The 14691-nt window shown below is 50.0% G+C and overlaps 1 protein-coding gene across 4 annotated transcripts in view; it reads right to left on the bottom strand.

The window, feature by feature from the left end:
• Positions 1–10774, bottom strand: part of DPYSL5 (dihydropyrimidinase like 5) — a 56585-nt gene extending 45811 nt beyond the window's left edge. For 3 of the 4 annotated variants that reach the window (XM_006099799.3, XM_023763442.1, XM_023763444.1), the window contains exon 1: positions 10645–10774. The gene's annotated coding sequence lies outside the window, so the exon portion shown is untranslated. Of the gene's footprint in view, positions 1–9920; positions 9988–10644 lie in introns of those variants that run through there. The other variant, XM_023763443.1, reaches the window with a different exon arrangement.
• Positions 10775–14691: the final 3917 nt, after the last annotated feature.

The raw sequence follows: 14691 nt of genomic DNA, 5'->3' as shown, positions 1-14691 counted from the left end.
AGATGGAGCAATTGATGGTTTAGGGTTCAAAGGCTTTTTCTGAGAGTTAAGTCTGAAAAAATGGATACACCTTCATTTACTTAAATAAAAAGAGGGAATGAGCCTTTCCGTGGAGCCCTTGCTGGGCTGCAGAGCACCTGCCGAACAACTGCCAACAAAAGAGATGAATAAGCCTCCATCTCTTGAACACAAGTAAAGGGGAGTGATGGGAGTCTGCTGCCTGCCCCTCTCATTCATGCTGGATGCCAGCATTTCCTCTCCACCTGCTCTTGCGAGGTGGGGCTGGAGCTGATGGCAGACACCTAATTATTTTAATAAATACAATTAGTTCCCTTCCACTTCCCAGAAGGGCTGGCCAGATTCCCTTCCTTCCCAGCCCCTGGCAGCCTCCTCCCTACCTCCAGCCCAGGCCAAAGACCAAGCCCTGAGGGCAAGTCTACAGACTAGATTCCAACACATGGAGACTCCAGGTCAGGACACCTGACGCTGGACAAGCCCTTATTGTGCTCCGACTCCTCTGCTCCTGAGGGTCAGACTCCAGGTTCCACATCAGTACCTGACTCCCTGTGCCCAAGCCCCATCAGGTGAAGGGCCTGCTCTCCATCTCATTTCCAGTAGGTTGGCACACCCTTCCTTGTTGTTGCCTATCACCTTCTCCAGGGAGTCGATGCCTGTCCATCTGGGTCTGAGGCCCCTCCCCTGTTGGCACACTCTCCTGACATCAACTGCCTCCTCGCACCACCTGTGCCCACACTCCTGCCGCTGTGCTCTACCTGCCCGTTTTCTGCCAAATGCCTGCCTGGGTCCCCTGCCAGCTGTGGTCTCTGCTGTCACGGGTCCTTTTGCTCAGTGGAATGAATTCCTCCAGTGTCTGTGACTAGTTGAACCCTGACCCCACCCTTTCCAGTCCGAGCCCTTGCCAATCTGCACGATTCTGTTGCAGTTCATTGTGACCCATTGCTTTTCTGAGAATTGGCAGAAGGAGGCAGCTTATAATATTAAAAACACATTTATCTCATAATAGCATAAGTGATACCCTGAAGAGCAAATCTAATGACTTACAACATCTGAATAGGTGTTCAACCTCTCCAGCAATCAAGGAAATGCAAATGAAAGTCACAAGGAAGTAGCACTTCACATCCGTCAGGGTGGCAAAAATTCCAGGGTGGTACCCTGGCATTGGCAGGTTGGGAGTGATTGGTGGGCGATGCTGGTGGAAATGTGAATTACGTGGTTTGGGAAAACAGCCTGAAAAGACTTCTATTAAAATTTTAGAAAGATCGGCGAGTCAGCAATTCCACTCCTAGGACTCCATCCGTAGAAATAAAAGCATAAGAACATAAGAAACATGTACAGAGAGGGCCACTGTAGCACTGTTGGTAGGGCAAAACAACAACAACAACAAAAACTAGAGACAAACTAATCCCCATCGGAGGGGAATGGTTGGACAGCCTGTGGTACTATCCAGAGGAAAGCTGTTTATCCACTCACTACCAGCTGGAGTTAGTGCAGACCCTCCCAGCTAAAGGCTCTGTCCCACAGGACCGCTCTCCCCGCAGGTGCCCAGGTTGTCACTTCTACTTCCTACCAACCAACCATACATCAGAGGCTCCCACGCTCCTGCCTTGAGTTTGATAATTTGCTAGAACAGCCCCCAAAGCTCAGGGGAACACTTTACTTACTATTACTGGGTAAAGTTTAGGGACAGCCAAATGGAAAAGATGCACAGGGCACAGTCTGGGGAAGGGACCTGGCACTACACCCTCTCGGGGTGCACCACTCTCCCAGCACCTGGATGTGCTCACCAACCTAGAAGCTCCCCAAACTCCTTAGGGTGTTTATGGAGGTTCCATTACATGGGCACAACCGAATCATTGGCCACTCGTGACTTATTCAATCTCCAGCGCCTTTCCTCTCCCCAGAGGTGGGACCGGTGGTAGGGAGTGGGGCCGAAAGTTTCAACTCTCTAATCACCAAGTGGGTTTCCTTGGCAACCAGCTCCCATCCTTGGAGAGACACCTTATTAGCATAAACTCAGGTATGGTTGAAAGGGGCTTATTATGAATAAGAAAAGACACTCGGTTCACTCCAATCACTCAGGAAATTACAAGCATTTTAGGAGGGGTGCCAAAAGCCTGGAGCTGTTTCTGGAAGTGGATCTGTAAAAATTATGCGAGCATATGGACAAGGATTTGATGAAAAAAGCAAAAATCGCATTAGCTGTATTAGGAAAACGGTCTGTCTATAGGTGGTTTTATAATCGATTACATATCAGATCATATTTATACATTTTTAAAGTGTAGAATTAAGTCCTAGATAATAAAAGTGCTTAGGGGACTCACAATTCAAGCAGTAAATCTAGGTTTTAAAGCAATAATACTGGTATATCTGATGTCACTCACCTGCTTGTCTGAGGACCAATACCAAGCATGGCAGGACAGGTGACAGGAGAAAACTCTTTCTCAGGAGCAACTTGGGCTGTTAAATGGGCTCAGGACAAGTCAGCCACGCGAGGAATCCATGACGGCCTTGTCATGCTCCTCTGGTGGCAGGGGTTTCACTGCCCGCATCCCATAAAGGGGCCCAATTCCTGCCCTTGGTTTGCACTAGCCATCTTCATTATCGCCATCTCTCCTGGGCCAGCAATGAAGCCATGGAGATGGGATGGATCTGCCTTATAGCCACACTCGGAAGTTGATTGTGCGTATTTTTGTGCCTCATCTGTATTGTTTGTCAGTGGCTACAGAGCTTTTTTCCATTATAACCCAGTTGTAAAAATCATGTGCATTTTCCCTCTTTTTAGAAAGCCACCAAAAAATGGAATATATGCTATCATTTGAATTCCCAATTAAGAAACATGAACTTTGTGATTCCAACCTGATACTTTTCAGGACTTCTTTTAGGCCACAGAACTTATACAATTCATATTTGCTATTTGACCCAATGTAAGAAATACAAAATAGTTAACAGAATAAAAGTCACTTGTTAATCTTGCTCAAGGCTGACAGAACATCCCTGGAGTAATCTTTAGACCCAGGTTGCAACAATAATCTGATTCTCATCTTTTCCTTAAGAAACAGGAGTAAGGAAATTGCTATAGCAAGACTAAGGCTGAAGCACAACCATTTAAAAATGTTCATCTCAGCTACCGTGGAGTCAGCGCTTAAAGTTCTACTTTTTGCTGAAGAATAAGAGTTTGAAACCAATCTCTCTGATCAAGCCACATATTCTACCAGCCTTTAGGGTTTCTAAAAATAGTTTCATCACAGCATGGCATACTCAGAATATCTTTTTTTAAAAAAATTCACCATTAATCTTACTATTTAGCATGGTCTACTAAACCACAACATATGCGTACCCCTGACCCAGCAATTCCATTTCTAAGTACACCCCCAATGGAAACACATATGTTCACCAAAAGACATGTATTAGAATGTTCACAATAGCACTATTCATGATGACATGCCAAACTGGAAACTCCTCAAATACCCATTAATAACATAATGGATAAGGAAATCATGGCACATTTACACAATGAAATGCTATACAGCAATGAAAATGACCGAATTAAGTGCAACAAATGTAACATTGAGAGAAAAAAAAAGCCACGTATGCAAGCATACTCCACTCTATAATTCCATTTGTAAAAAGTTGAAAAACAGGCAAAGCTGATCTATACTGTACGAAGTCAGGAGCGTGGTTGGTGACCATGGAGGAAGAGTAAGGACTGGGAGGGGGTTTACCAGCTGTTGGATACTGGTAATCTGTGTCTTGATCTGGTGCTGATCACATAGATATCTCAGTTTTTGAAAATTTATTCAGCTATACATTTATGATTTTTGTATACTTTTCTGTATATGTTATACTTCACTAAAAGTTTTTTTAAAATTTATTTTTAAAATACACCCTTATCCCCCCACAAAGTCACCATTTTATGTATCTGCTGCCCACATATTGGTAATATGGCAAATTTAAAACAACCAATCCAAGCAACTGCATTAAAGTCGAGTTTCACGTGTGTTGGAAACAGGAGCAAAAGGACATTGAATGACAACCGGGGGCTATGTTTGAATTTTTATAAGAGAATGAACATATTGATCCACAACAACAGAACTGGTTGGAGTGGTAAAAAGAAGAAAGGAGGCGGCTCCTCCATGAATGGTGGATCCTGCTCTGCAGAAGGACAAAGGGCAGGGCAGGACCAGACAAAAGCAGGCAGAATAAAGACCCAAGGCCTGAGAAATCAGAGCGAACCCAGGGCGGACTTGAAAAAAACAAAGGAGCTTTCTGTACATGGACACTGAAATGACACAGCGATGGTGTGACCGAGTGCTGGGCACTGCTCAAGTGTGGGAGACACATTCGCAAGGAGTCGAGGTGGTGACAGACCCCAAAATCTTCCATGAGCCAATGAAAATGGACAGATGTTGGGAGTGGGGAGTGACACAGAGCTCAATTCAAAATCAGATAGTCTCCATTTTTCAAGGAAATCTAGTCGTTCATAAAGCCTGTACTTCCCTCGGGCAAAATGATGTTAAATTTAAACGGGGAGCCAGAGGTCTCAATGCCTGGGAAGTCTTATAAAATATCACCTAAGTCATCCAGTTGCTCATTCTTTCAATATTACCAATTGAACACTTACTTGGAGCAATATTTTGTGCTAGAAGCTACATGGAGGAAGAAGGAGGTTCAAATTCTAGTTGAAACTAGGCAAGGAGGACCATTTTGTAAAGGGATAGCCCGTTACTAAATTATCTTTAGTTTATTGTAAATCTTAGACCCAACATGTAAGGTTCTTAGCCTGGGGGAGTGTTTAAAAGTGTGGGCCCTGTGATGGTTAGTTTTTGTGCATCCACTTGGCTAAGCTATAGTACCCAGTTATCCAAACACTCATCTGTAAGTGTTGCTGTGAATGTATTTTGTGGATGTGGTTGACATCTACAATCAGTTGACTTCCTTGATGATGTGGTTGGGCCTCATCCACTCGGTTGGAAGGCCTTAAGAGAAAAATTGAGGTTTCCCTGGGGAAGAAGAAATTCTGTCTTAAGACCTCAGCATCACCCGCGCCTGCCCTATACATGTCAGACATGCCAGCCCCCATCATCACATAAGCCAATCCTGATTGGTTGGGTTTCTCTGGGGAGCCCCAACTTATACCAACTCTAAGCAGACTGCCACTTCTCTTGCTGGGTGATTTCTGTTACTTCATCTGTAAAATGGGGATAATACTAGTACCGAACTCAAGGGAACCACAACAACCCCTAGCACAGAGTAAGGACTTTAAAAGTGTTTGTTAAACAAGTGATTCTGTGGAGCCGAGTGTACTTCTCAGCTGGAAAACTTGAGATCAAATATTTGCCACCAACCAAACGCGATCGCTTTTTCCCACACCAAGAACAGAACAGCCTACGAACAAACAGAGCCTCACCAGCCACAGCTGCGGGAGCAGGGTGGGACACCGGGCCAACCCTACACAGGGGGATAATTTGGCAAAGCTGGGGTCAGAGCACTTCTGGAACATTCTTACCTCTGCAAGCTCTCAGCTGCTATAAACAGCTGTGCTGAAAGCGGCTCAGACTCAGCACAGAGCTGTTCCTACTATTTACGAGCTTCAGAAAGGGGTCCTAGTCATTCTCTCTGTTCCCACTGTTGATACCCACAGCAGCCTGCCTGGCCCCTTGGCATGAAAGATTGGGAAATCCAAATGTTGTATTTGTGAACACACATTCTGGGGGAAGAGTATGAAGACGATGCTGATGGTGATAACTGACATTCATTGAGCCCTTACTAAGTGCCAGACACTGCCCTTGGGGTTATACATGTTCACTCATATAATCCCTACGTATGGACCCAGAAACAGTCCCTGAGAGAAAGGAACCTAACCTAAGGATAGACAAACAGAACGTGGCCGAGTTGGCATTTGACCCACACCGAGGCGTCTCAGACCCTCCTCCCTCCTGTGCACACTGCTTCTGAGCCTGGATTGTGAGGAGGGGGTCCCGGTGGGAGCGGGCACAGGCGCGGGCACAAGCACGAAACTGAGCTGTGACTGATGGAAGGGCATGAGGGGCTCAGGGAACGTGACGGTTAAGTCAACTTATTTTAAATTAACGAGTTTTAAAAATGGAAATAGAACAAATCATAAACAATATTCCACCATGAATTTCTTCTGGTAAAGTATATGTTGTGTCTGCTTTTATATGTAAACATTAAAGTTCATTAAAGATTCATTCATACCATATTTGAACCTTTGATCTTCACATAAAAAATTTAAGACAAAGCAATCTTGAGACGATTTCTCATTTATTTACTAGCAGTGCAATAAGATCAAACACCTTCCTACTTATTATTCTCATTTGATTTCATGAAGCCACCTTCTTCCCACAGGTTTTCACATTGCAAGGGTGTTCTGTATTATTGTTCTCCTACAGGATCCGGTGACCGAGCCTTAGACGCCTACTCTGAAATATTTTTTTAAAGTTCAGAAAACAAAAACGTACGCACAGGATGAGATTCTATCCGAATTTGGTTAATTTTAAACTTATTTTAAATTAACGAGTTGATAGATTGGGTCTTGGACACTCTTTTCTAATAACACCGACTTCTCTGGCTCTCAATATGTATCTAAATCCTAATTTCCCCGAGATTTGTCCACAGTTGTGATGGCCGTTGGCCTACAGTTCCTGGCGCTAATGCAGGATCAGGCTGAACCCTGGGTCGGAGCAGCTACTGGGGGGAACTCTCAGATGTCCATGGCAGAAAGAGGACAGAGAGAAGAGGGGGAACCACAGATGAAGCTTACACCAAGCCCCCTAACCCAATTGTGGCCAGTGGTGTAAAGTTGCCTTGCTGTGGAACTGTTTCTAGAGGCGAAAACACGCAGTGCACTGAGAATATGGAAACTCCTCTGGTTCCATCTGCCTCCTGGAGAGGTTATGCTGAAAATGGCCAGGCCATGCCCCATGAGCATCTTCTATCTACCTCGCCAAGGTCTCCAGGCTCTTGGAGATGGGATTAGGAATGGCACCCCAGAATTCTGGGGACATAAAGTCCTTTCTAGGGCCACCTGCCTCTCCCCTCTGGGCGCGGTCTCCTAGGCATTGTCACAGGAGGTGGGAGGGGAACGATGCTTTTCTCTCCATCTTCCCCATAGAAATGGGCTGGTTATACTGGGCATTCCTCATCTATGAACTCCCCACCATGAAAAAAAAGATAGATGTTCACACAGTGTCTTAATAGGATTACACTTAAAACAAACAAACAACTCTTGCCCTCGCCTGTTTTGCTCAGTGGATACACCATCAGCCTGTGGACTGAAGGGTCCCAGGTTCGATTCCGGTCAAGGGCACACGCCCAGGTTGTGGGCTCAATCCCCAGTAGGGGGCATGCGGGAGACAGTTGATCAATGATTCTCTCTCATCATTGATGTTTTTATCTCTCTCTCCCTCTCCCTTCCTCTCTGAAATCAATAAAAAAAATTAAAGAAAAACTTTTTTTTTTTAGAGAGGAGAGGAAGGGCGGGGGGGAGAGAAATATCAATTTGTTGTTCCATTATTTGTGCATTCATTGGTTGATTCTTGTATGCGCCCTGACCCAGGATCGAACCCAAAACCTTGGCATATCGGTAAGATGCTCTAACCAACTGAGCTACCCGGCCAGGACAGGATTACACTCCTAAACAAATCCATAAAATTCTTTCAAAAAAATAAAAAATAAAACGAGGAAACATCCCCTCGTAAAACTTTTGCTCTTGGGTAATGACATGAAAACACATTTCCCATTGGCGTTTTTCCACAAGAAAAACCTTCAGTGTCAGATTTCTAATTTTCGTATATTGGGTACCTGGTTTCCATGAACTCTGGATATAGGCAGACCTGCTCATTTAGTTAAAAACATACAATGAGCAATATTCCAGCTAGTATGTTCAATAGTTTCGCAAATTCTGAGAGCCATTTTTTCAAAGCACCATCCTTTTATTTTTTTAAAATATGCTTCCATTCATTTTGGAGTGAGAGGAAGGGAGAGGGAGAGAAAGAGAGAAATATTGATGAGAGGGAGAAACATCTGTTGGCTGCCTCCTGCAAGCCCCCCACTTGGGATTGAGCCTGCAACTTGGGCATTTGCCCTGACCAGGAATCGAACTGGCGATCTCTCCTGCATGGGACAACGCTCAACCAACTGAGCCACACGGGCCAGGGCGAAGCACCATCCTTTTAAACCAGCAAGATAGAGCCTACTGCTGCTGTCCTGTGGCCACTTGGTACAACCCAGGCAAGAGACCTTCACGTTACCAACTACCATACATGTGGGCAAGAGCCAACGGTCATTATCACAGCCCCTCACCATCTGCATCAACTGGGTAAGAAAGAAGATCTGGAGGTTTCAAGGCTAAGAGGCCAACAGATGCATCAGATAACGTAATGGCAAATATAAATCACACCTTCTGGTCCTTCAGTGCTGTCTTTTAGCCAAGCTTCCGCCACTGTGGAATAAAAATGCTTTTGCCTTGCTCTTTTTATTTTAATGAATGACAGAAATTATAAACCTTATGATAACGAATCACCCTTAATGTCAGGTAAACAATGATCAAAGAAAACCTGTAAAACAAAATTCTGGGTTTTGGCTGTCGTTTCACCCAAGACGCTGCAGCCTGACATAAAGGGTGCTTAGCCGGGTTCGAGACTGCGTGCATGGCAAGCTCTGCTGAATCCCTGTTTTGTGTTTCCAGGGCTGTTCATCTGCTTTCCCATGGGCAAGCAGCCACCTCCTACCACAGAGCCGTCCCTGTCTGAGGTCAGCAGACAATATGGGCGAAATCTGCAAAGGATGGGGAGATACTGGCTTGGGTGTGGCCACTGGCAGAGAGAAGCGCTGCCCTGGCTGCAGGCTCTCAGGCCAGCAGCCCCATCCTTGGCGCGTAACCTCCACGGCCGCTTCTCCCTATTTTACCACAATCCACACCAGCCCTGACTGCCTCCTCTATGAACACACAGCAGCCTCCGAAAACAAAGCCAGATGCTGGGGAGCCCGCTCCACACCGAGGCGTCTCCGCGGTCGGGCAGCAGCGCGGGGCAGGCGATGGTGCCGCAGCCCGAAGGCAGCAAAGCCAGGAACGGCGGCTGTCCGGCTGCCCCGCCACGCGCCGCTCCCACCCAGATGAACGGTGGGGCTCGGTGCCCCAACACGTGCCCTGAGATGGCCCGGGAGCATTTTCTGCCCCAGAAAACTGCGCACGAGTTCTGGGGGCGCGGATTCGTCGTCGGGCGGAGACCAGGGCCGGCTATTGTTCTCCTGGTCTCCCCGGCGGGAGACGGCTCCCACTCCGCCTCCCTGGCAGCATCTGCCCCCGGACCCAGCCTTTCAGCTCCACCGAGAAAAGGGTGTGCCCGCGGCGCTGCGGGCGATCACAGACCCCGCGCCCGGGAGACAAAGCTGCTTGCGGGGACCGAGCAGTCCGGGTCCAGATCCGCGCCCCTAGCGCCACGCCCAGCCCACCACCTGGACCTCCAGCCCCCGCGCCGAGAGCGAGGGTCCTCAGGCCCCAGGCCCGCCTCCTAGCTGCCGGCCCCTCCCTTCCCCAGAGACCTCCCTTCCCCGTACCCACGAGCCTCCTCCTCCCTCGAGTCAGCCCAGAAACCTAGACGGTCTCCGCCCTCCAGCATCGCCCCTCGCGGCCTCATTCTTCATCAGCCCCAGCCTCGCCTGGGGCCACCGGCATCAAGCTCCCTCCCTCCAAACGCCTGAGCCCTACTAATTACTCTTATCTTTCTACCTCAAACCCTGCTCTCCATTTCTCCCTCCTCCCAGACCAGGCACCTGTCCCCACCCAGCTTCCCCATCTCCCCATCTTGGCTCAAACAGTAGCCTCGCCTCCGCCCCTCCTCATCGCAGCTTCTCTCCAGCGCGGCCTCTGCCCCTACCCAGGCCGGGGGCGTCGCGGCCCCTCGCCCCCGAGCTCCGTGCTGCGGGCAGGGCTCCCGCCCAGGGCGCAAACGCAGGGCTCCGGCTCAGCGCCCTCCCCGGCCCGGCGGAGGCAGAGGCCGAGGCGGCGGCCTTTGTGGTGCAGGCAGGTGCCTCGGAGGCGGCAGGCGAGTGGTCCTCAGGCGTCCGCTCCGTTAGCCAGACGCGTGGAAAAGGCTGCCGGGTCCAGTCCAGGCTCGGCAAACCCCATCTCGAAGGCGGGGAAGACGGAGGGTGTGTGTGTACGGGCGGGGGCTGGGGCAGGACTCGGGCAGGACCCGCTCGCAGCCGAAGGAGCCCCCACCCAGCCTCCCAGCCTTTCACGGCGCCTGGACCAGCGAGGCTGGGCGCCTACTGGGTCCTAGGGGTGAAGCCCTTTCAACCACGCCGCCTCTTCACTCCAATTCTTTGCAATCCCACTAGCACACATTAAACGCCTACTGTGTGAACCGGGCACCGCACGGCGTTCTGCGGTCGTACAAAAAGGACCGGATTCGGGCCCCCGTTTAGCCTCGCTAGCCGCCCACCGCCCCAACTCATCCTCTCCCCACGTTCCCTGCAGCCGGGCCCCTGGGCGCACACCAATCCCCGCCCTTTTGTGAGCCTCTCGGAGAAACAGAGGTCGCGAGATGGACGCCCCAGGCCGGGGAGAAGGAGCCCACCGCCCGCCCCGCCATCACCCACTCTTCCAGGATGCTGCGGCTGCAGGGGTCCGTGCGATCGCCAGGCTCTCGCAGGTCTCGCCGCGGCGCCGGAGCTGCGGGTGCCGGGGCGGCGGCGGCTACACGCGCGCTCGCTGGAGAGCTGCCGTGGCGCGCCGGACGCTGGAGTCCCCGAGCCGGGAGCGGGGGAGGGGGTGTGGGTGGGGGCTGGCGGCGACCTCGGCCAATCACGGATCCCACGGCTCCGCCCCAGCGCCCCCCACCTCGCTCTAGCAGGTTAGGGGGAGGCGGGGACAGGCGGTGCCCGGCATCTTCTGCGACGCACACGGCCGCCGCCTTGGGACTACAACTCCCGACAGGCCCTGCTGCAGGACCCGGGTCCGAGACGGGGCAGAGGGCGAGGCTCGGCATCCGCTGCCAATTCCCCTCGTGACCCGCGCCGCGCTCCTTGGGGTTTCCATGGTGACTCCCGACTGTTCACAAAGCTCGGGCTCTCAGACGAGCTGATGCACTGGTCCCCTGGGAGGACTAGGCGGTCCCGAGGGCAGACCGCCTCCCCTCCCCCTGCAGGACCCCACCCGAGGGGCTGAAACAATGCCCGGCCGCCTCTCCCCCGCGGCTGCAGGCCCTGCCCTTCGCTGCAGGCCGGGCTAGAGCCTCCCGGTTCCTGCCCAGACCCAGACCCAGACCCAGACCGACGCCTTCGAAGTGGACACTCGGCGGGATTCCCGGATAGGGAGGGCAGGGGCTGTCATTATGGGGAAACGTCCTCCCGCACAAAGTGGACGGCCACTCCGGGTCACCTACGTTCGCATCTCCCCTCTGTTGTGGCTCGAACCCGAGTTCACTCCTGTTGGCGCTCAGCTAGGGCTTCTCCATGCAGAGCCCTCGGGTCCAGCCGCCGCCCTATTTCCGATACCCCTTATTCGGGGGACGGCGGAGCCCCTGGACATGTTTTATAACCATTTACATCTGCTCCACCTTGTATCTTCACGCTTTACAGGTGCACATAATTTAGCAAAAACAGCAAATCTAAAAAAAGAGGATCATTACGCCTTCGTACCATCTCCTGATCCCCTCAAGCCCTTACCGTATGTTGTTGACGTATTTGTACTAATAGCTTACATACAGTTTAGTAATTTGCCTCTTTTGACTGAATGTCACTCCAAAAGCACTGCCATTGAGATGGTGTTAAGTGCAGCACTGAGACCTTGCTTCCAACTCCATCCCGCGTTCCCGTTCTTTCCGTTCCCTGCCGAAGCCCCTACCCTGCGACCTGAGGGGTGGGGTGGGGGGTGGGGGTGGCCCCTACCCTGAGGCCCGAGGGGTGGGGTGGCGGGGGTGGGGGGTGGGGGGGGTGGAGGTGAGGGAGTTCCCGGCTGCAGCTGCTCAGCCCCGAGAGGTGGGTCCCTCGGCGGGATATTTTCAAACAAAACATGTCTCGCTACTCTGGAGGGTGTCCCCTCCCCTCTCAGCGAAACCTACCGGGCGCTGGCCCGCGAGCCCGCCGAGGTGAGGTGCCCTGAGCCACTTGCCTCGAGGTCCTTTGCGGTGGGCTCAGGGCCTGGAGCAGGCCAGGCTGCACTTGGGGGATGCACTTCTGGATGACCTCCACTGAGTTTCCACATCTCCTGGGAGGAAGGGTTACTGCCCTCACCCCAATCATGAGCATATGCAGGGAGCCCCCAAATGAGCCTGGGGCCCACCCCACAGGACCCCCGGTCCAGGCTCGGCCAATCCCAACTTGAAGGGGAGCCTGGGGTGTGGCTGTGAAAACTTGGGGGGCATGACTCGTCCTTTCCCCCACTGCTCCAGGTTGGGGCACTGACCTCTGGAGTCCTCCGGGCAGCTTGGGGAGGCAGAGTGGAGCCCCGTTCCGCGCCTCACAGCAGCTTCGTCAGGTCCCTGCGGCACTTCTTGCCCAAGGGGAGGGAGCCCTCTAGTGGCAGTAAACGTTTTCTGCAACATTTAGTGGGCCTCGTTTGGACTCTTGCCTCTCTGCTTTCTTGGACCCACCTCCTTTGGTCAGAGAAGAGCTGCCTCGAAGTCCTCTGTCGACCTGGAACATTGATGAAAATTGCACCCAAACCTGAGGTTGTGAATGTCCCCAGTAGTTGATTTTAGATTTATTTATAATCTAGGCTCTCTCTCCTGGGAAACAAAGACTACAGGCTGGAATCTTTTGTGCTACTTTCTGGATACTTGACCTTGGAGAGTCAGCTCATCCATCTGAGCTTTGGCTCAGAATGTGGGGATCATAACACATTCTTTTAACCTTGTTGTGACAACTACACGAGGAAATGCACACGAAGGGCATGGGGCATGTGGACATGTGTTGGTTGCACTGGTATCCCGCTTAGTACAATTTGAAGAAAACTGGAGGAAGATGATAATCTTCTAATTAACGCTTTGCCAAGAACTTTAACTATATTAACAGGTATATAAGCTTTATCTGAGTGCCTGCATAAATATGACTTGAGGTCCAACAAGAAAATTTTCCAAAAAGTTAAAATGTATTAAATAGAACTTGGTCCTTCCCTTCAGTTTGTCTCTGATCAGTTGACTAGCCTGCCCTCTCTAATCATTTTCACCAGACACAAAATCTAAAACTCTCCGGGTGGCATTTCCCTTTTGTCTGGAAATCTCTTAAAGTGCTTTCAGTTACAAGAGAAGGGCAAGGTTTTATCTGCTCCCTCCTCCACTGGGCTCTCTTGTTTACATTTCAGCGGTTTGCGGTGTACAAACAAAGAACTTAATGTTAACACATAAAATATACACGTATGCCGTTAACAGTAACTTTGCTTTAAGCTTTTTTTCATTAAAGAATTATTTTTATTTTTATAATCTCCCCACAAAGAAGTTATGAAAATACCCGTCAATACATTGAAAAGTCACTTTAAAATCCTGGGATGAAAAATTCTAAATATGTTGCATCTTCTGTGATTTACAAATAACAGAATTCTGTAAGATAGAGCTTCCGAATGATTTTGACAGACATTTACTAAGAAGAGTCAGAACATTTAACTTTAAAAGATATTCAGTTTCCACCCCAACTGAGTTTTTGAGAAGCTGCATTTGTTGACAGTTCACCACACGCCGACGCCATAGCCCAATGGCCTGACATTGGTACGTGGCTCAGTACCAGTGCCAGGCCATTGGGCTATGGAGACAGAGTGTGTGGCTCTTCATCGGTACCTGCTGCCGCCACCAATGAAGTTAATCTGAAGGACAAGGAGTTATAGGCTCCCCCATGCAACTGGCTGAAGTGTTCTTCTCTTATTTTTTCCCTTATGTGTTAAATAGAAGTAAATATACATATGGTAAAAAAATGTAAATGGAGGGGGGAGGGACATTTAAATGGTAATTATCAACAAAACTGACGTCTTCAGAATCACTAAGCAGTCATGTGAGCAATTTATAAACTGAAGTCAACCTCAGAGTCTCTATCTGAAAGTGATTCTCAGGCCTCTGGAACCATGTTGATTTTCTTATATGTGACCTTGTTGCAGAGGAGAGCCATGAAGTTCTTTAAAAAAACCCAACAATTACAAAACCAACATGCACACTCTGCTCAGAGACGGCAAGTCCAGGCAGCATCCCGGACGCCATGGATCGGTCCTGGCTCCAGCCAGAGTCCCTGGTATCATCCCTGCAATGAAGAAACTGAAATTACTAACAAGGCATTTTCAAAAGTAAGAAAACCTTCTTTTAAATCAAAATGAGGTTGTCTGGTCCTTATAAGACGAAGAGGCTTAATTCTGACAGAAATTTGGGTCATCTGGTCATTACTTAATAGAAAAACATCTTTATTTAACATTGTACAAAAGGGCATGAGCCACAGAGTCCCAAATACTCAAGGTAAAACCAGGTCAAATTTTTTTCTCGAGAACAAAGGGAAGCCAAGAGGGCAAGGACCTAAGGAGGAGAAGAGAAATTCCTTCAGCACAACTCCCACCTCCCCACTGATGAGAGGCTGGATGCTCCACGCGCGCGCCCTAGGCCCCCCCGCCCCCCCCGCCCCCCCGGTGAGCTGGAAAGGGTTACAGGGGCGGCGGGCACCTCAGCCCAG

The sequence above is a fragment of the Myotis lucifugus genome, unplaced genomic scaffold (genome assembly GCF_000147115.1).
Source record: "Myotis lucifugus unplaced genomic scaffold, Myoluc2.0 scaffold_285, whole genome shotgun sequence".
In the NCBI taxonomy this organism is placed as follows: Eukaryota; Metazoa; Chordata; class Mammalia; order Chiroptera; family Vespertilionidae; genus Myotis; species Myotis lucifugus.
The sequence above is the reverse complement of the archived record's forward strand: the minus strand, read 5'-3'. Positions and strand labels throughout refer to the sequence as shown.